Genomic DNA, 18,344 nt, shown 5'->3' with positions numbered 1-18,344 from the left:
TCTCTGTTGTGTGGCTGTATTGCACTGTGTGTGTGGAAGCTCTGGTGTCACACTCCCTGGTTCAACTCTTTCTGTCATTTACCTGTGTAAAGTTGAGTGAGCCACTTAACCATTCTGCTCCCGAGTTGTCTAATTGGAGGATGATGGCACCTATCTCGTTGGATTGTGAAGAGAAATGAGTTGCACATGATGTGTATTTAGAACAGTGACTGGAATACAGTAACAGCTCAAGTATTAACTATAATTTTTTTTAGATTTAATTGATTTTTCACTTGATTTAGAATTTGTATCATTGTTTACCACAGAGAAAAGCCAAGTCATCAGGAATATGAAATTCTAATATGTTTAAGTTTGCTTGGCTACTTTCTGCAATTTAAGTTCTAACATTTTGGATAGAAATGAAAAAAAAATTTCTTTGACATAAAAATTAATTACAAATATTTAGGCTCAGATGTCTTGGAAAAATCCTCTGGTTTTTGTGCTTCTAGTGAAAATGAATAAACATAAGCAGATATAAACCAGTAAGATTGTTGGTTGATGTATGTGAATAGATAGACATAAATGTGAGACAGATTTAGAATAATGAATATTGAATATAGATGGGAAAATTATCTGATTTTCCTGCTAGCATACATTACTGTAGTCAAGTGCTCAACTTTCTAAGCTCGTCTCTGGTAAACTGAAATGATAACTAGTGAGAAGTGGCAATTTTTTGTGTGATTTATTCTTTCTGTTTTTTAATTAATTAATTAATTTTTAGAAGCAGGGTCTCACTGTGTCACCCAGGCTGGAGTGCAGTGGCACAATCCTAGCTCATTGCAGCCTAGAACTCCTGGGCTCAAGTGATCCTCCTGCTTCAGCCTCCCAAGTAGCTAGGACTATAGGCACACACCACCACATTCAGCTAATCTTTAAATTTTTTGTAAGGGGGAGTGAGTCTCAAACTCCTGGCTTTAAGCAATCTTCCTGCTTTGCCCAGATTTATTATTTCAACAAACGTTTAACAAATGTCTTTTATTCTATTGAATATACAGCAGCAAAAAACAGTCATAGCTTCAGTCTTCATAAAGTTTTTAGCTACTGTAATTGTTCAGTTTTTACTTAAAATGCTCAATTGGAAATTTTCCATTTTTCTGTTTTTCTTAAGTTTCTCTTCTTACACAGTCTATTGTTCAACACAAGAGCATTGATAATCAATCTCTGGGATTCAGAGAGTTAGCAACCAAGACAAAACATATATAGATGGAGGTAACAGGGAAATTGAATGCAGTTCAAGGTAAGGAAACAACAAAAAGAATATCTCGAGATAAAATGGGCTGTTGGAGGCACAGAGTTCTCACAGTGAAAATGTTTTTCAAGCTAGAAAACTCCTTGGTATTGGTTTCAAGCCTGAGGTCCTGTGAGTCCATAAATGTAAGCAGTAAAGCCACCATCCACGCCCATGTGTGTGACAGTCTCCTCTTTTAACAACAAAAAAATCCAAAAAGGTTTTTAGCCAACTTTAATATGTCGAGTTCTGGTTGGGTGGATGAAAAAATCCAGTGAAGCTGAATTTATAGTAGAAACTGAGATTATTTCTCCACCCATCTAAATTTTTCACATGAATCTTTGCATTATTGTCTTTGTTCATAAGTGACCATGTTCATTTACTAATTTATATAAAAATAGTTTTCTTCTATTAAAGTTGATATGCCAGTTTCTGAATCTGTTTGATGCGACCACTGGAAATTCTATTTCCAATTATGAAAACGCAGTCAAAAACATAGTAAACAATAGTTAAAATTATGAGGCTGTACACACAAATAATCTGTGTAACAAATCTGTGTTAAATTATTTTATCTTTTTTTTCTTTTCTTTTTTTTTTCCTTTGAGATTGAGTCTTGCTCTGTCACTAAGGCTGGAGTGCAATATCATGTTCTCGGCTCACTGCAACCTCCGCCTCCCAGGTTCAAGCAATTCTCCTGCCTCAGCCTCCTGAGTAGCTGGGACTACAGGCATGTGCCACCATGCCAGGCTAATTGTTTGTATTTTCAGTAGAGACCACCATGTTAGCCAGGATGGTCTCGATCTCCTGACCTCGTGATCCACCTACCTAGGCCTCCCAAAGTCCTGGGATTACAGGCCAGAAACCCAGGATCTGTCTGTGACTTACTTTCTTCAACACCATGTATCTAATCTGGGAGAAATGTCTATCAGTTATATCTTTAAAATATATTCAGAAACCAAACTTTGCATGACTTTCAAGACTAGCATCTGGGTTCAGGTCACCATTACCCTTTACCCTGGGAAAGGCTTCTGTCATAGCCTGACTGCAGTCTACTGTTGAAAGAGGAGCCGAAGTCATCTTTTTTACAATATGATATGGCTTGGCTCTGTGTCCCCACCCAAATCTCATGTTGAATTTTAATCCCTAGTGTTGGAGGTGAAGCCTGTTGGGAGGTGATTGGATGACAGGGACTGATTTCCCCCTTGCTGTTGTCTTGATAGTGAGTGAATTCTCATGAGATCTGGTTGTTTAAAAGTGTGTGGCACTTCCCCCTTTGCTCTCTCTCTCTGACCACCGTGGGAAGAGGGTGCTTCCTTCTCCTTCACCTTATGCCATGATTATAAGTTTCCTGAGACTTCCTCAGATATGCTTCCTATATAGCCTGTAGAACTGTGAGTCTCTTCATAAATTACCACTTCTCTTCAAAAATTACCCAGTCTCAGGTAGTTCTTTATAGCAATGTGAAAATGGACTAATACACAATATAAGGCAGGTTATGTCATTTTTCTGCTCAAAACATTCCTTAGTGTAACTGCCAACATCGTTACCATAGCTGATGTTACTGCTTGAATCGTGTCCCTCAAAAATTCATACATTGATGTCCTAACCCCAGGTACCTCAGATTGTGACCTTATTTGGAAATAGGGTTGTTGCAGATGTGACTAGTTAAGATGAAGTTTCACTGGAGTAGGGTGGGCCCTAATATCAGATAGTTGTAGATGTGCAGCATTATTTCTGGGTTCTCTATTCTGTTTCATTGGTCTATGTGCCTGTTTTTGTACCAGTACCAGGCTGCTTTGTTCACTGTGGTCTTGTAGTACAGTTTGAAGTTAAGTAATGTGATTCCTCCAGCTTTGGTCTTTCGCTTAGGATTGCCTTGGCTATTCAGGTTCTTTTTTGGTTCTTATATAAAGAGGAAATTTGGAGATAGACAGGCACCCGTCGAGAATACCACATGAAGATGAAGGCAGAGATGGGGTGACGATGCTTCTACGAGCCAGGGAACGCCAAAGATGGCCAGCAACTCACAAGAAGCTAGGGCAGAGGCCAGAAACTGATTCATCATCACACCTCCGGAAAAGAACTGACCCTGTGGACGCCTTGGACTTCTAGCCTCCAGAACGGGGAAACAGTGTTTCTGTTGCTTAAGTCACCCAGTTTGTGGCACTTTGTTATGGCAGCCCCAGCAAATTCAAATAGCTTCTAACGCTAACAGTATCCCTGCCTCACACCGTTACCACATTTAACTCTAGTGCACCTATCTCCTTGCTCATTTCCTTCCAGGTTTCTGACCTCTGTTGTTCCTGGAACACACCCAGATGCTCCTTTGCACTCGCTGGTCCCCCTGATGAGAATGACATTCTTCTTGATACCCACAGGACTTCATCACTTTAGCCACCTTATCATTAATGCCTTTATGACCTACTCTCTGTAAATTAGACCTCCTGGCCTCCGGTTCTTCATCCCGTTACATACACTGTGCTTTTTTTTTTTAAGGTTTGAGGCTACATGTGAAGGTTTGTTACATTAATATGTTACGGGGATTCATTGTACATATTATTACATCACCCAGGTATTAAGCTCAGTACCCAATAGTTACCTTTTCCTCCTCTCCCTCCTCTGAACCTCCCCCCACAGGTAGATCCCAGTAATTTTTTCTTCTTCGTGTTCACAAGCTCTTATCATTTAGCTCCCACTTACAATTGAAAACATATGGTATGTGGTTTTCTGTTTTTGTGTTAATTTGCTAAGGATGTTAGCCTCCAGTTCCATCCATGTTCCCACAAAAGACATGATCTTATTCTTTTTTATGGCTGCATAACTTTCCATGGTGTATATGTACCACATTTTCTTGATCCAGTCTGTCATTGATGGGCATTTAGGTTGATTCCATGTGTTTGCTATTGTGAACAGTGCTGCAATGAACATTCATGTACATGTGTCTTTATGGGAGAATGCTTTATATTGCACTGGGTATATACCCAGTAATGGTATTGTTGGGTCGAATGGTAGTTCTGCTTTTAGCTTTTTGAGGAATCACCATACTGCTTTCCACAATGGTTGAACTAATTTACACTCCCATCAACAGTATTTAAGTGTTCACCTTTCTCTGCAAACTTGCCAGCATTTGTTACTTTTTTTGACTTTTTTTAATAGTCATTCTGACTGGTGTGAGATGGCATCTCATTGTGATTTTGATTTGCATTTCTCTAATGATGAGTGATCATGAGCTTTTATCATATGCTTGTTGGCTGCATGTATGCCTTCTTTTGCAAAGTGTCTGTTCACATCTTTGCCCCCTTTTTAATGGGGTTGTTTTTCTCTTGTAAATTTGTTTAAATTCCCTATAGATTCTGGTTATTAGACCTTTGTCAGATGTATAGTTTCTCCCATTCTGTAGGTTGTCTGTTTACTCTGTTGATCATTTCTTTTGCTGTGCAGAAGCTGTTAAGTTCGATTAGGTCCTATTTGTCAATTTTTGCTTTTGTTGCAATTGCTTTTGGTGTCTTTATCATGAAATCTTTGCCCATTCCTAGGTCCAGGATGGTATAGCCTAAGTTGTCTTCCAGGGTTTTTATAGTTTTGGGTTTTACATTTAAGTCTTTAATCCATCTTGAGTTTATTTTTGTACATGGTATAAGGAAGGTGTCCAGCTCCAATCTTCTGCATATGGTTAGCCAGTTATCCCAGCACCATTTATTGAATATGATTTTTTCCCCATTGCTTGTTTTTGTCAGCTTTGTCAAAGATCAGATAGTTGTAGATGTGCAGCCTTATTTCTGCGTTCTCTATTCTGTTCCATTGGTCTATGTACCTGTTTTTGTACCAGTACCATGCTGTTTTGGTTAGTGTAGCCTTGTAGTATAGTTTGAAGTTGGGTAATGTGATTCCTCCAGCTTTGTTCTTTCTGCTTAGGATTGCCTTGGCTATTTGGGTTCTTTTTTGGTTCTATATAATTTTTTTTTTCTTCGATGGAGTCTGGCTCTGTCGCCCAGGCTGGAGTGTAGTGGTGCAATCTCGGCTCACAGCAAGCTCTGCCTCCTGGGTTCACACCATTCTCCTGCCTCAGTCTCCCAAGTAGCTGGGACTATAGGCGCCTGCCACCACATCCGGCTAATTTTTTGTATTTTTAGTAGAGATGGGGTTTCACCATGTTAGCCAGAATTGTCTCAATCTCCTGACCTTGTGATCCGCCTGCCTTGGCCTCCCAAAGTGCTGGGATTACAGGCATGAGCAACCACACCAGGCCAGTTCTATATAAATTTTGAAATACATATTAACTGCTCATTTACTGACTGCTTCTATCCTCAAATGCACTTTAACTGTAAGCTCCAAATAGTCAGAGACTTTATCTGTTTTATTTCAAGGCTATATTCCCAGTTTTAAAACACGCTTGGCATGTACTATGCATTCAATAAATATTTGTCAAATGAGTGTTGAATCTGTTGTTTTTACATCATGATGTTTTTATCATCAGAGTGTTAGAGTTTACGTTTTCTGATTAAAAAATCAAAAGTATGTATTTAATTTTAATTGAAGATTTTAAATGTATGGTACAAAAGCATTTAAGTGCTTATTGATTCCACAGTAAGAAAGAAAAGTAATTAACATAAAAGTGTCATTAGCTTTGAACATATTTTAACATGGATGACTTCTTTCATTAGTTAGCTTGGGATCTAAAATCTTAAAATTTGTGTAGTCATTGAAAATAAGAATAGATTTGATGTCAAGTACTGTGCAAACTTTTATGTAACCAAATAATTTCCATCCCTCAAATACTATGAAAAGTAATTATCTCTTTTGCAAATGCCAGTTTAAAATTGTTAGCCTTTGTGATGACAATTACTATATTTTAAATCAGGGATGCTTAACTAGTGGTGCCTATCAGAATTACATGAGTGTCACCTCAGATGATTTACAAAAACATACATAAACCTTAGCAAATCTTTTTGGTTGGTCTTGGATGAACTCCTGCTTGAAGCCAGAACAGAGAGAAAAAAATTGGCTGTGGGTTTTGGTGTATACTCCAAGTTGTGAACTGATGGTTGAAATGATTATTAGGAGGAGTAAAAGCACCAGTGCCTCTGAAAGAAGGTGGATTTTGTGAGATTTCCTTCTGAGCATTCAGAGGTCGAATCCAGTACAAGAGTATGATGTGCCTTACAGCCTCCTCATGACAGGCAGCCCCAGTGGACAGTGAGGAAGCCTGCTAGCACCACTGAGGAAGCTTCAGGAAAGGGATTTTTATTCTTGTAAACAAGAAAGTAGGTTATGTTCAGCTGGGATTCCTTCTCTCTCTTTTTTTTTCCTTTTTTTTTCTATGCTCCTTCCTCTAGAGATGAGCAAGGGCTCAAACTGACTTAAATCAGCCTTTGCTGCTAGGGATGTCCAGAGTAGAGGCAGCCCTAGGGAGCTGCAATTAGTTGAAGTTTCACACCTTGTGGCTTCATCTTCATGAGTAATTTGTATAGAAAACAAAATTTAAAATTCAAAAATATAGTCACAGTTTGCTTCTTTCTTCTATAATATCTAATGTAAAACAAGTTTTTATATGACCAGTAACTGGTTCCAAACATGAAATGTCTACCTAGGTGTCCACTTAGTAATGTAAGGAAACACACACACACACACACACACACACACACACACACACAAAACCACATGAGAGGGCGTGTCTACTCAGCTGTGTTTTCATAACCAGGTGCAGTTCATTTCTAGATTATTGGACTTTTGTGATCAAAAGCAGTTTCTTCCCTAGGAAGGTGGATTGGATAACTTCAGATGGTAAAAGAAAAAGGAAACAAAATGGGAGCTAAAATTCCCAGCCCCTAGTGGGGTGATGCCTGTTGGAAAGGGAAGAGGAAATGTACCATGGCTCTGACCCCATTGTTCTGCTTTTGGTCGTTGTATGTGTTGTGGTTAAAACAATTATAAATACTTCTTATTATGCATATTTGGAGAGACAAATAGACAAAGCAATTGTGGCTACATGTTTATAATACCTATGTAGCCTTTACCTAAAATCACCAATTGTACTCTTCTTGTAACTTTTATATAGGTTTAAAAAGTTTTAAAATAAATGCTTTTATTTAAAAAGCAAATACAGTAAGCAATATATTTTTAATTGAGTAATCTTGAACCTGCAGCCAGAGATTTTTAAAAATTATAAAATGTGATAGAAATATACATTCTGCCTTTGGATAGAATGCACTACGGCAGCATTGTACGTGGGTCTGTAAAAGTACTGTCTCAAATGACTTAGATGCAAAATGCCTTTATGTGAGATGAAAACCTTGGTATCAAATATGGATAAGAAAGATTTCGACAAAATTGGCTAATGGAGATTTTAAAAAGCCTTTTGCTACTAATAATAAATTAATAAATTATGCTGAAAAGCCATGAGCCTAGACTGAAAGGTTTATCCCTTTTATTCAACTTGGAAAATAACAATTGTTTATGTAGACAGCTTACAATTTTTTCAGGAAAGTATTTATGAATACATAATATCTGACTACTGTTGCTTAGAATATATCAGAGTATCACTAATTCTTACACAACCCAGATCAACAGGTCTTTGAAGCATACACTGACTTTTCTTGAGATGTTAATTTCATCCTCCAGCCTGGCCACACAAGACATTGTATAAACCTAGGTTTGATGCTTAATGTACAGAATTACACTATGAATGAATTAAATCAATTTATTTATCAATCTATTGCAAATCTAATGACGTTTTTTTCTTTGTAGAGACAGGGTTTTGCTATGTTGCCTAGGCTGGTTGCAAAATCTTGTCCTCAAGCAAATCTGCCCTTGGTCTCCCAGTGTGCTGTGATTATAGGCATAAACCACCACCCTCAGTCTGATGACATTTTTAAGAGTTGAAATTGTGTTGCCTCAGCTCAATGCTCAATAAGAGTTTGAATGAAAGAATCACTGAGTAAATCAATGAATGGATAGATAGATAAGATAGAATTTTCAAAAAATAAACAAAAGAACTTCACAAATACCCAAATAATACTGCCCTGAAAAAACATTCAAATAGAGGCTGCTGTGTTCATCAGCAGTTACTTATGAATGACTATGCACACATACAAATTAAAAAATCATATTTTTTCATATATTAATTGTGACAAAGTAAACATTTTCACTATGTTTCCATGAAAATTAAAAAAAAAACACAAAAATGTTATATGTCCAGAGACAGCTAAATTAAAAAGTATAATGTATCTTTGAAGCAGAAACACTAGATGTGTACCCTCTCAATCTCCCCCATCCCCCCACCGCACCGACACACATTGACTATGAGACTTTGAATTTACACAGTGGGTGGGAGCAGGTTGAACATCTCTGTAAGGCTGTGGTCTTTGCGTCTGTTGCCTGAGCTTTGCATCTGCTGCCTGATCTTGAAACCCATCTCAGTTCTTGTTGCCACTGATCTTGGTGCTTTGAGACCCCTTCCAAAGCCTTCCTGATGGTGCTAAACCCAAAATCTGACTGAGAAGCAGCAGGAGGACCTAGATAAAGGTGGAGCATCTTCAGGCCCAGCCATGCCTCCCAGTGAGGAGATGTTGAGGTCAGCCGTGTGTGTGAGCTGCAAATGTCTGCATCTTGACTTCTGCCCTCACTCTCACATAAGATCCCTTTGTGGTTCATCTTCAGAGGAATAACGTAGGACAGGAATTTGGAGATATTCTGCAAAGCCAAGCTGACACATTAGAAAGCCTCAAGAGGCCACCTGCGGCCACCAGCAGCCATACACACGGTGCTATAATCCTGAATCACACTTGATCACCAAATAAGGATGGTATCTAAGGCAAGCTTCTGTTTAGCATAATACTATGTTAAGCTCTGCTAACACAGCTTACGGTAGATACTAAGGGGATAAGAGAGGTTAAAAAAACAAAAATATTTATACTATGCATAACGTGTGTATGTGCGTATTTAAATATATATTCATTTCAAAACTAAAGTAGAAATACTCATGACTATTACAATCCTTGTTTCTACCACTGGTCATATGATATGATCATAACTGTATTTATAACCACCTCCTTCCACTTCCCATGCCATATTCTCTTTGCCCCCAGCAATTCCCAGCTGGTCACTGTTCCTTGCCTAATGAGGTGATGTAAATTTTCTTTTTGGAAAGGTTCTGTTTGAATCAGGTTGTTATAATTTTCCATTGACCTTAATCACAGAAAATCTGAGAGCTAAGGGGCAACTCAGAGGCCATGCTGTATTCTAGACAACCTCTCCTCACCGCTGATATATAGAAGCCACTTGATTTATCCTTGGTAATCTGGATTAAATGCCCCAGCAGGTGCAGCAACCCCTTCTTTGCTTGTTGATTTAGTGGTGTGAGGAACCCAAAGTGGCCAGGTGGTGCTTGATGGAAGGGTTCCTCCCTTCGGAATAAGGTATCTAGACCAGCAGAGCCTAAGGGGGCAGGCACTGGAAGGAAGAATTTTGTTTGTGGATTACTAGGAATAATAATGAAAGGAGGTTCCTCTCATTTCACCCCTTGATTCTCAGACCCATGAATCCTTATTATGGGAGAAATAGTACTTTATATTAGATCCTGATACATACTTTGTCCAAGCTCTGCAGACAGTTACCATCTGGGTAGATAGGGCACAGCCTAGGCTGGGACTGTACTGGAGTCTTCCAAATGCCGTTCTACTCTTCAATCAAGCTAGCTGCTTCAGGAGGATGGGGAAGACTAAAGGTGAGATGAATGAATTGCATGCTGTTGAAGTGAAATGAATTCCACAGACAGAAATGACCACATTTTTTCTTCCCAAGACAACTCATCATAGAGACCTCCTCATGAGGCCGTACTGAGAGGGAAAAGGTAATGTATCAGAAGTACAGGTCAGAGGCATCTAGGGTACTTTCTCATGCAATTTACTTGTTCCCTGGAGACCTAATCAAGCCAAATCTCATACATATTACTTCCATTTAACAATGGAATGCTGCTTCTGTACATGTCCAAATTTATGGCTCATTGGATCAGCCAGCACCTTGTCATGATGAAAAACTCAGTTTACTTGGCAAGTAAGTGGTCCAAGTTCAAGCAGTCAGCTGCTAAGGCCAACAGCTGTTTCTCCAAAGGTAAATAGACACCTACAGAAGACAGTATAGTCTTGCTCCAGAATCTTGAGTGTTTGCCCTGTGATTCTCTTATCAACTTGCCCAAAGCACCAACCAGCATCTCAATCTGCCCCCTAGATAAACACATCACATGTGCTGGGTCTGACGGTCCATGCAGAGCCCGCACTACTGTAGAGCCTTCCCTTGTTCTGGACCCCACTCAAAACTGGCAAGTGTTTAGGTCACTTAGCGAATGAGTTGAAGTCATGGGCCCAGATGAGGTACATGCGGTCTCCAGCATCTGATGAAATTTAGTAGACATTGATACATCTTTCTTAGTGATTGGGAACAGATTCCACAACTTAACCTTCACCTTAGAAGTAGTATCTTGATATGTCCCAGACTATTGGACCATCAGTGACTTCACCAAGATGAAAGGCCTCTAAATTTTTGGAGGACTTATTTTCATTTTCTGTCCTCTGACATGCAGTGTCTCACCAATGTGTCTAGGGTAGTTGCAACTTCCTGCTCAGCAGGTTTAGTCTGTGTTATATGCCGAATTATTGCCCCCCCTGCCCCAACCATCAAATTCGTGTGTTGGAGTCCTAATTCCCAGTACTTCAGAACATGACTATATTTGGAGATAGAACCTTGAAAGAAGTAATTAAGTTAAAATGAAGTCATTAGATGGGCCCTAATCCAATGTGACTAGTGTCCTGCTGGAAGAAGAAATTTGTTCCAGAGGGAATACCATTTTGAAGACACTGGAAGAAAGTAGTATCTAGAAGCCACGGAGAGAGATCGCACAAGAAACCAACACTGCCAACACCTTGATCTTGGAATTCTAACCTCCAGAATTGTGAGAAAACAAAATGTCTGTTGTTTAAGCCAGTCTGTGGTACTCTGTTATGGCACCCCTAGCAAACTGATACGATCAGCTTAATATCAATGCAATACACCACTGTGACACTCAGAGAAGGAACAAAAAAAAAACATAAAATTTCCCTTGGGCTAGATTCTGCTATGCGACTGAAGAATTGATAAATCCCTGAAGGACAGAGAAGGACAGTATGGGACTGAAGAACTGATAAATCTCTGAAGGACAGTGAAGTTCCCTTGGGGTTGATTCTGGTATGGGACTGAAGAATTGATAAATCCCTGAAGGACAGTGAGGGACAGTATGGGATGGAAGAACCGATAAATCACTGAAGGATGGTGAAGTTCCCTAGGGCTCAATTCTGGTATGGAACTGAGAATTGATATATCCCTGAAGGACATATTGCCAACTTTTTCAGCTTAAAGCAAATACTTGCTTATGATCTTCACTAAGATGTATAAAGCAGAAATCTTAGGTTTTTAATAGTTATATTTATTAATTTCATACTGAATGCATCCATAAGGTCTCTGGACTAGAGTGGATCAATCATTATTTACTTTACAGTAAGCAATTTCATGGTTGCCCTGTGTCCAAATTCCTATCCTTGGGGCAGCGTGATGGAAGCCTGAAGGGATCGTGTACATAAGGTATTTGTATTTCAGGTGAAAATCCTGCAAAGAGTCCAGGTGCTTCTGTGCATGCTGTCCAGCTTTCTTCCTCAAAGAAGGGAGAGAACTTTTGCTTCTTCAGGAGGACCTTGGGTCCTGTCTCCAACCCTTTAGAATATAAATCCATCTCACCAGGGGCAAGATAACACCACTGTCTCCAGCTCTGCAACCCCATGTCTCCCAGCCCAGGTCTCCACGCCCTTCTGAAATGAAGACAAATACCTCCAGGAGGTAAAGTTTTCTGGAGTTTTACATAAGCAGTCAAAAATTGTTTTCCGAGGTTTGCATTTAGTCCTGGTCCCATTTCAGCAAAATTTGTTCAGATACAAAAATATTTTCTCTAAAGCACCACAAGGGGTCAGCAAACTTGTTTCTATAAAGAGGCACTAAATAGTCTTTGGGTCCCACAGATTCTGTCATACAGTCTTCGTTTGTTTTAACTCTTTAAAAATGTAAAAAACCTTTCTTAGCTTGAGATCTCTTCAAAAATAGGCTACAGGCTGGATTTGGCTTGCAAGTTTGCCCCTCTTCAAAAATAGGCTACAGGCTGGATTCGGCTTGCAAATTCTCCTGGTATAAAGAGAAAAAGTACTCACCAGGTCCATAGTCACATGCCAGATACAGGGGGATGTGTGAATGTCCTCTAGCAAAGCCACATTTGGAACAACAGCTGCAATTGGAGTCCCCATCTGATTAAATTTTCAATAATCGGCTTTCATTCTCCAATATCCATCTGCTGTCTACACAGACAAAATAGACGAATAGAACGGAATCCCCACCCCTGCATCTCTCGAGGCCTTGATGGCGGCAACAATCTCTGCACTCCAGGAATGTGTACTACCTGTGGTTTACTATTGTCAAAGGTAGGGGCCGTTCCAGTGGCTTCCATTTTGCTCTCTTTTCACTCCATGGTAAGGTGCATACGGGAATTCTGCAAGTTCTTTGCAGATGCTCTAACCATTCTGGTGCTAGGAAAATAATCAGAAGGTGGCCCCTGTGAGGCAGACTCCGGCTAAGACTCCATCAATTATCTGACAGCCACAATTTCCTACTCTAACCGGTGACCACAGGAAGTATTGTCAGTTTAGAACCATGAAATAAATCCTATAATTCCTCAAGATCTGATCATTTTTTCTTACCCAAAGCTGTCATTATGGTAAATAGATTGGGTCCTTGGGTGGGACCACAAAGAGGATGATTTGCAGGTGTAAATTATTTTTGTTTTGCTGTGCAGCAGTGACTTTTTTTCAATGGGATGGCTTCAGGCTTTCTTCACCCTGCCTCAGGGGTAAGAGTTTGGGCACAGGGCAGCTATTTCAGAGGCTTTGAGTGTATGAAATGTAAATTCATTGAGGGACATGACTCCCATTTTGGTATTCAATTCAGACTTCAGTTCAACAGACTACAGCTTTTCCGCTTAATCAGGTCAAGTAAAATTTCACCGGACTGTCCATCAGTTGCAGTTCTAGTTTGACTAGCAGACATTATACAATTGGCGATTCCAGTAACTTACCTTGTCTTCAGTGACTAAGTGCCCTCACTTGGCTCTGTTGGAGCTCAGGAAATATTAATAATCCCCTTAAACATGCTGCTTTGGACTTCTTCAAAATGAGAACTCCTGGGGAACAGCAAATGCAGGGACGGGCTTTCCCTGAAGTGTTCCCATCTGCTAAAGGACAGATCCTCCAGAACATAGTCAATTGTTGTGAATCCCTTCCCCAGATGTCTTATCAACAGAGGAGACTGAGGCATATCACAGAAAGAAGACTACAGTTGACACCACACCCAGAGCCCAGATGACTTTGTACCAGGTTGTTGTCTGTTTTCCAGGCCCACTCATCTGCTCTAAAAGTTATTTTCTCCCCCTCTAACTTGTCTTCATCCTCTACTCCTTCTCCCTATGAAGAAGGGCACATGGCCTTCCAAATTCCGTTGTTATTGAGTCCTCACCTTCCTGTGATGCCCCCGTGCACATAATAAATGTGTCTGCCTTTTTCCTGTTAATTGGTCTATTGTCGGTTTATCTGTCAGACTCAAATATTAAAACTCCAGAGGGGAAAGAAAGGATTCTCTTGCTCCAACAGCTCCCAACAGCCTCCCCCATCCCGGAATCCCATTCCGTCTGTTGGGTAGAGAGCCCACTTCAATGTAGCAGTTTCCTTGTGATTTCCTACGTACAGAAGACAGAACTCTTCAGAAATGCTGCAGCTTCCCCCTTGAGTTGATTTCTCACATCTGTGAGGAAAGATGTGTCTTCTAGGTCTTTCCAGAGCAGGTCATACATGATAAATCCACATTAACATTCCAATATCCCTAAGCCTTTATTTAGACAGCTTTATTGAAAGACAGATTTATTCATATACCATAAAACTTAACCTTTTAAATTGCAGTGTTGTTGTTTTATTTATATATATATACTCATACTCATGTAACAGTAACCACTACCTAATTTTAGGATATTTTCATCACATCAGAAGGAACCCTGTGCCCATTCGCAGTCACTCCCTTTTCTTTATATTCCTTATCCCTCACCAACCAGCCCTAGGCAAACATTAACCTATTCTGTATGAAAGTTCCAATTTATTCAAATCCTTGTCAAAACTTATTATTTGTCTCTTTTATTTTAATCATCTTAAAGGGTATAACATGTTGTCTGTAGTTTCTAGTTTTGATATGCATTTCCTTAGTGACTAATAATTTGAGTATCTTCTTATGTGCACGTTGGCCACTTGTATGTCTTCTTTAGATAAGTTTCTATTCAAATCCTTTGCCCATTAAAAAAACTGGATTATCCTTTACTTATTAGGTTTTAAGAGTTATTTATCTTTTGATACAAATCCTTGGGTTTCAGTCAATATGAATGGGCAAAATAATGCCATTCTTTCAGTTGGCCTTACACCTCCTCACGGGTCACACTTAAATTTTCATAATTTGGGGCCTATTGGTAACTACCTCCAGGAAGTTCACTACAGGTGTTTTTGGCCAAAGAGGACAAACTTCTTCACAGAGTTGAGAAAGCTGTTTCCACCAACAAAGGGTGCTCGGTGGGATTCAGTGTTCGAGGTGCCCAGTTTAATCAGAATCTCTCCACATATTCTCATGCCAGTTTTCAAGATTTCATTCACTCTCAGTTCAGTAACCCAACTTCAATAAAAGAGGATCTCATTTTCTTTTCCCAAGTTCTCCACTTCTAGCAGCAATAAATCCATCCAATTTTACTTATTATTTTCACCAAAATATCCTAAGACAGCAAATGCTTGGTCACCTGGAACCTTGACTCTTATGGATACTGGTGCGATTGTCTAAACGGTTGTGGCACTGCATGCATGGGTTACTGATGCCCCATTGCACTGGAAACTAGATCATTTGTGCCTTTAAATCTAATTAAATCAGAGAACCGGTTCCAGAAATCCCAAAACCAATGTGTAGAACATATCCTTAATCTGTTTCTCTGGGACCACTCTCAATAGCAAATTCTATTTCAGCAGGGTTCAATCAGAGAGGTAAAAACACCAGAAGATACATATCTAAATGCGTATATACAAACACACGCTAATATTGTTTGGCTCTGTGTCCCCACCCAAATCTCACCTCGAATTGTTATCCTCATAATCCCCATGTGTCAAGGCGAGGACCAGGTGGAGGTAATTGAACCATGGGGCCAGTTTTCCCTATGCTATTCTCGTGAGAGTGAGTCTCACAAGATCTGACGGTTTTATAAGTGTCTGGCCCTGCTTGCACTTACTCTGTCCTGCCGCCCTGTAAAGAAGGTGCCTGCTTCTCTTTCGCCTTCGTCGTGATTGTATGTTTCCTGAGGCCTCCCCACCCGTGCAGAACTGTGAGTCAAACCTCTTTCCTTTATAAATTACCCAGTCTTGGATATCACTTCATAGCAGTGTGAGAGCAGACTAACACACACACACAGAGATTTGTTATAAGGATTTGTTGGAACTGGGTGAGCTAGTTAGGCAGTCCTTCTAAGGCTGTTGTCTTCACATCTGATGTTAGAGCTTGAAGTTTACTGACGTTCACAGGGTAGGCACTTTGGAAGAAAACATGAATGGGAGGTGGAGTCCACAAGCACAGCTGAAGCCCCCAGGAGTGACTTTCACCTGTGTTAGTTCTTCTGGTGCTCACCTTGTGTTACGGGTGTCATTTCAGAAGTCAGGACCTTTGAAGGTATTGAGAAATTGGCCCAGGAAGCACAGAAGCAAAAGTCAAGCTGTGTAAGGACACTTGTAGGCCCAGATTCTGCCTCCAGGCAATAAGCTTAGTCAGCAGACCAGTATCACAGTGTGTGAGCTACAAATGCTAAGGCTTTACTTTCACCCTGCAAATCTCACTGTAAAACATGTACGTGTGGCCCATGCTAATGGGAAACATAGAAGAGGGAGAATTCTGGGAACTGTTTTTCAGCCTAGCCAAATGGACACATGACAAAGCTACCTCATGTAGTTAAATAGTTTAATCTTTCTTTAAAAAAATAGCTTTATTGAGGTATAATTGATATACAAAAGACAGTGCATATTTAATGTATAACATTTAATGAGTTTGGGTATATGGATATACTCATAAGTTCTAGGTATAATCAAGGCAATAAATATATCCATCACCTCCAAAAGTATTTTTTTGTTTTTGTTGTAAGAAAACTTAACATGGGTAAGAATTACAGCTAAGCCTAAGGAGACATAACAAGCAAATGTAATGTGGTAGCTAGGATGAGATCCTGGCACAGCAAAAGGATGCTAGGTAAAAAGGAAGGAAATATGAATAAAATATGAACTTTAATTAATAATAATGTACCAATATTAGTCCATTTATTGTAACCGATGTAGCACATTAATGTAATACATTAATAATATGGGACACTGGGTGTGTGGTTCTATGGAAACGTGACTATTTTTGTAATTTTTCTGTACATCTAAAACTGTTCTAAATTAAAACACTTATTTTAGTAAAAGTTACATATGATTGTTCTTCAAATATGCTTGTTCTTTTTTCCATTAGGATATGTCTTTTCACTGATTCCCATTCCTTCTTAAATCTCCTTAACTATTATAAACATACCTTTTTGGCCTATTTTATATTTTCCTATTTTTCTTATTCTTGAATCATCAATTCTTTAATGGTTGCTTCCACAGAATTTTCTTCGTGGTACTTTATTTTCTTGTGTATCTAATATTTTTCACTGTGACATTATATTTGACAATTTTGTCTCTATTAAATTTTGAATTCCTAACTTATAAAAGTGGTTTTCAGATTACTTCTTATAAGGTTCCAATAGGTTCATGTGTAGAGAAGTGTTTTAAATGAATTTCAAGCCTTATGATTCCCATATTCTGCCAGTAAGTATTCTTAATTGCTAACAACCGAGACCAACTCTGGCTGATTTAAACAAAACTCAACTTATAAAGGACATTGGGATTGTCAGAGTGCCCTGAAAGGACTGGAGACCAGCCTTGGGTGCTGCAGAGCCAGAGCAGTTTCTAAATCATGCTGCACAATTGCTTCCATCAAGACCACAGGCAATACCACTTTAACCACTAATACCACTCATTCTTGATATTGGGTGCAGTTGCTGGATTTTTAATCACTGTTACCTATGGAAAGTAGAATTACATGGCTGCTGCTGCTGCTACAATCCTTGCTGGTGGGGATACCACATAGCATCCAATTCTCTGATTCGACTTCTAGTGAAATCTGGCAGAAATACATCTGTTTGGGAGGGCCAGGTCAAATGTTCACATGGTCACATGTGTACACGAGTTGCAAAGATGGAATAGCCAGGAAATTGATGTTTATCTTCTTCATGGGACACCCAAGCTACCACAGCACACAGGTTCCAAAACACGGGAATGGGATTCACATTCTGGGCAGCCCAAAAGAATAACACATGTCCTGAACATACACCATAGGACAGCACACATTTGGTCAAGTCTTATGATGTAAATTTTCACCGGACACTTTTTTCATTTATCCCAGAATCTGAGATAGCTATATATGTAGTTCAGTATGTATGTGTTTGTAGGGGGAGGAAAACAGAAGTCAGATCAGTGCACTGTGTTTCTGGAAAATGGATACAGGTGATTATACTCATGGTGAGGTGAGGCTAAAGGGATGTGCTGAAATATTCCTGTTCTTTCTATATGCAAAGTGAGAAAAAGGAATTTAACCATAACATGTTTGTAACTTTCAACCATACCCCATTTCTGCTCTAAGGAAGTGATAGGTATGTGGCTTTTTTGGGGAACTTTGTCCACATTTCAATATAGATCTAGGTGATCATGTTCAGAAAGTTGCACCATTTCGGCTGGTGCTGCTGGCAGAAGTGGCGCTAGCAGTGTGGACTTGGGAGGCCAACCGTCACATTCTGGCTTCACCACTTACTAACTGTGGGACTCTGCACAAATTCCGTAATCTTCCTGTTCATCTTAATCCTCTC

The sequence above is a fragment of the Pongo pygmaeus genome, chromosome 17 (assembly GCF_028885625.2).
Source record: "Pongo pygmaeus isolate AG05252 chromosome 17, NHGRI_mPonPyg2-v2.0_pri, whole genome shotgun sequence".
NCBI classification, from domain to species: domain Eukaryota; kingdom Metazoa; phylum Chordata; class Mammalia; order Primates; family Hominidae; genus Pongo; species Pongo pygmaeus.
The sequence above is the reverse complement of the archived record's forward strand: the minus strand, read 5'-3'. Positions refer to the sequence as shown.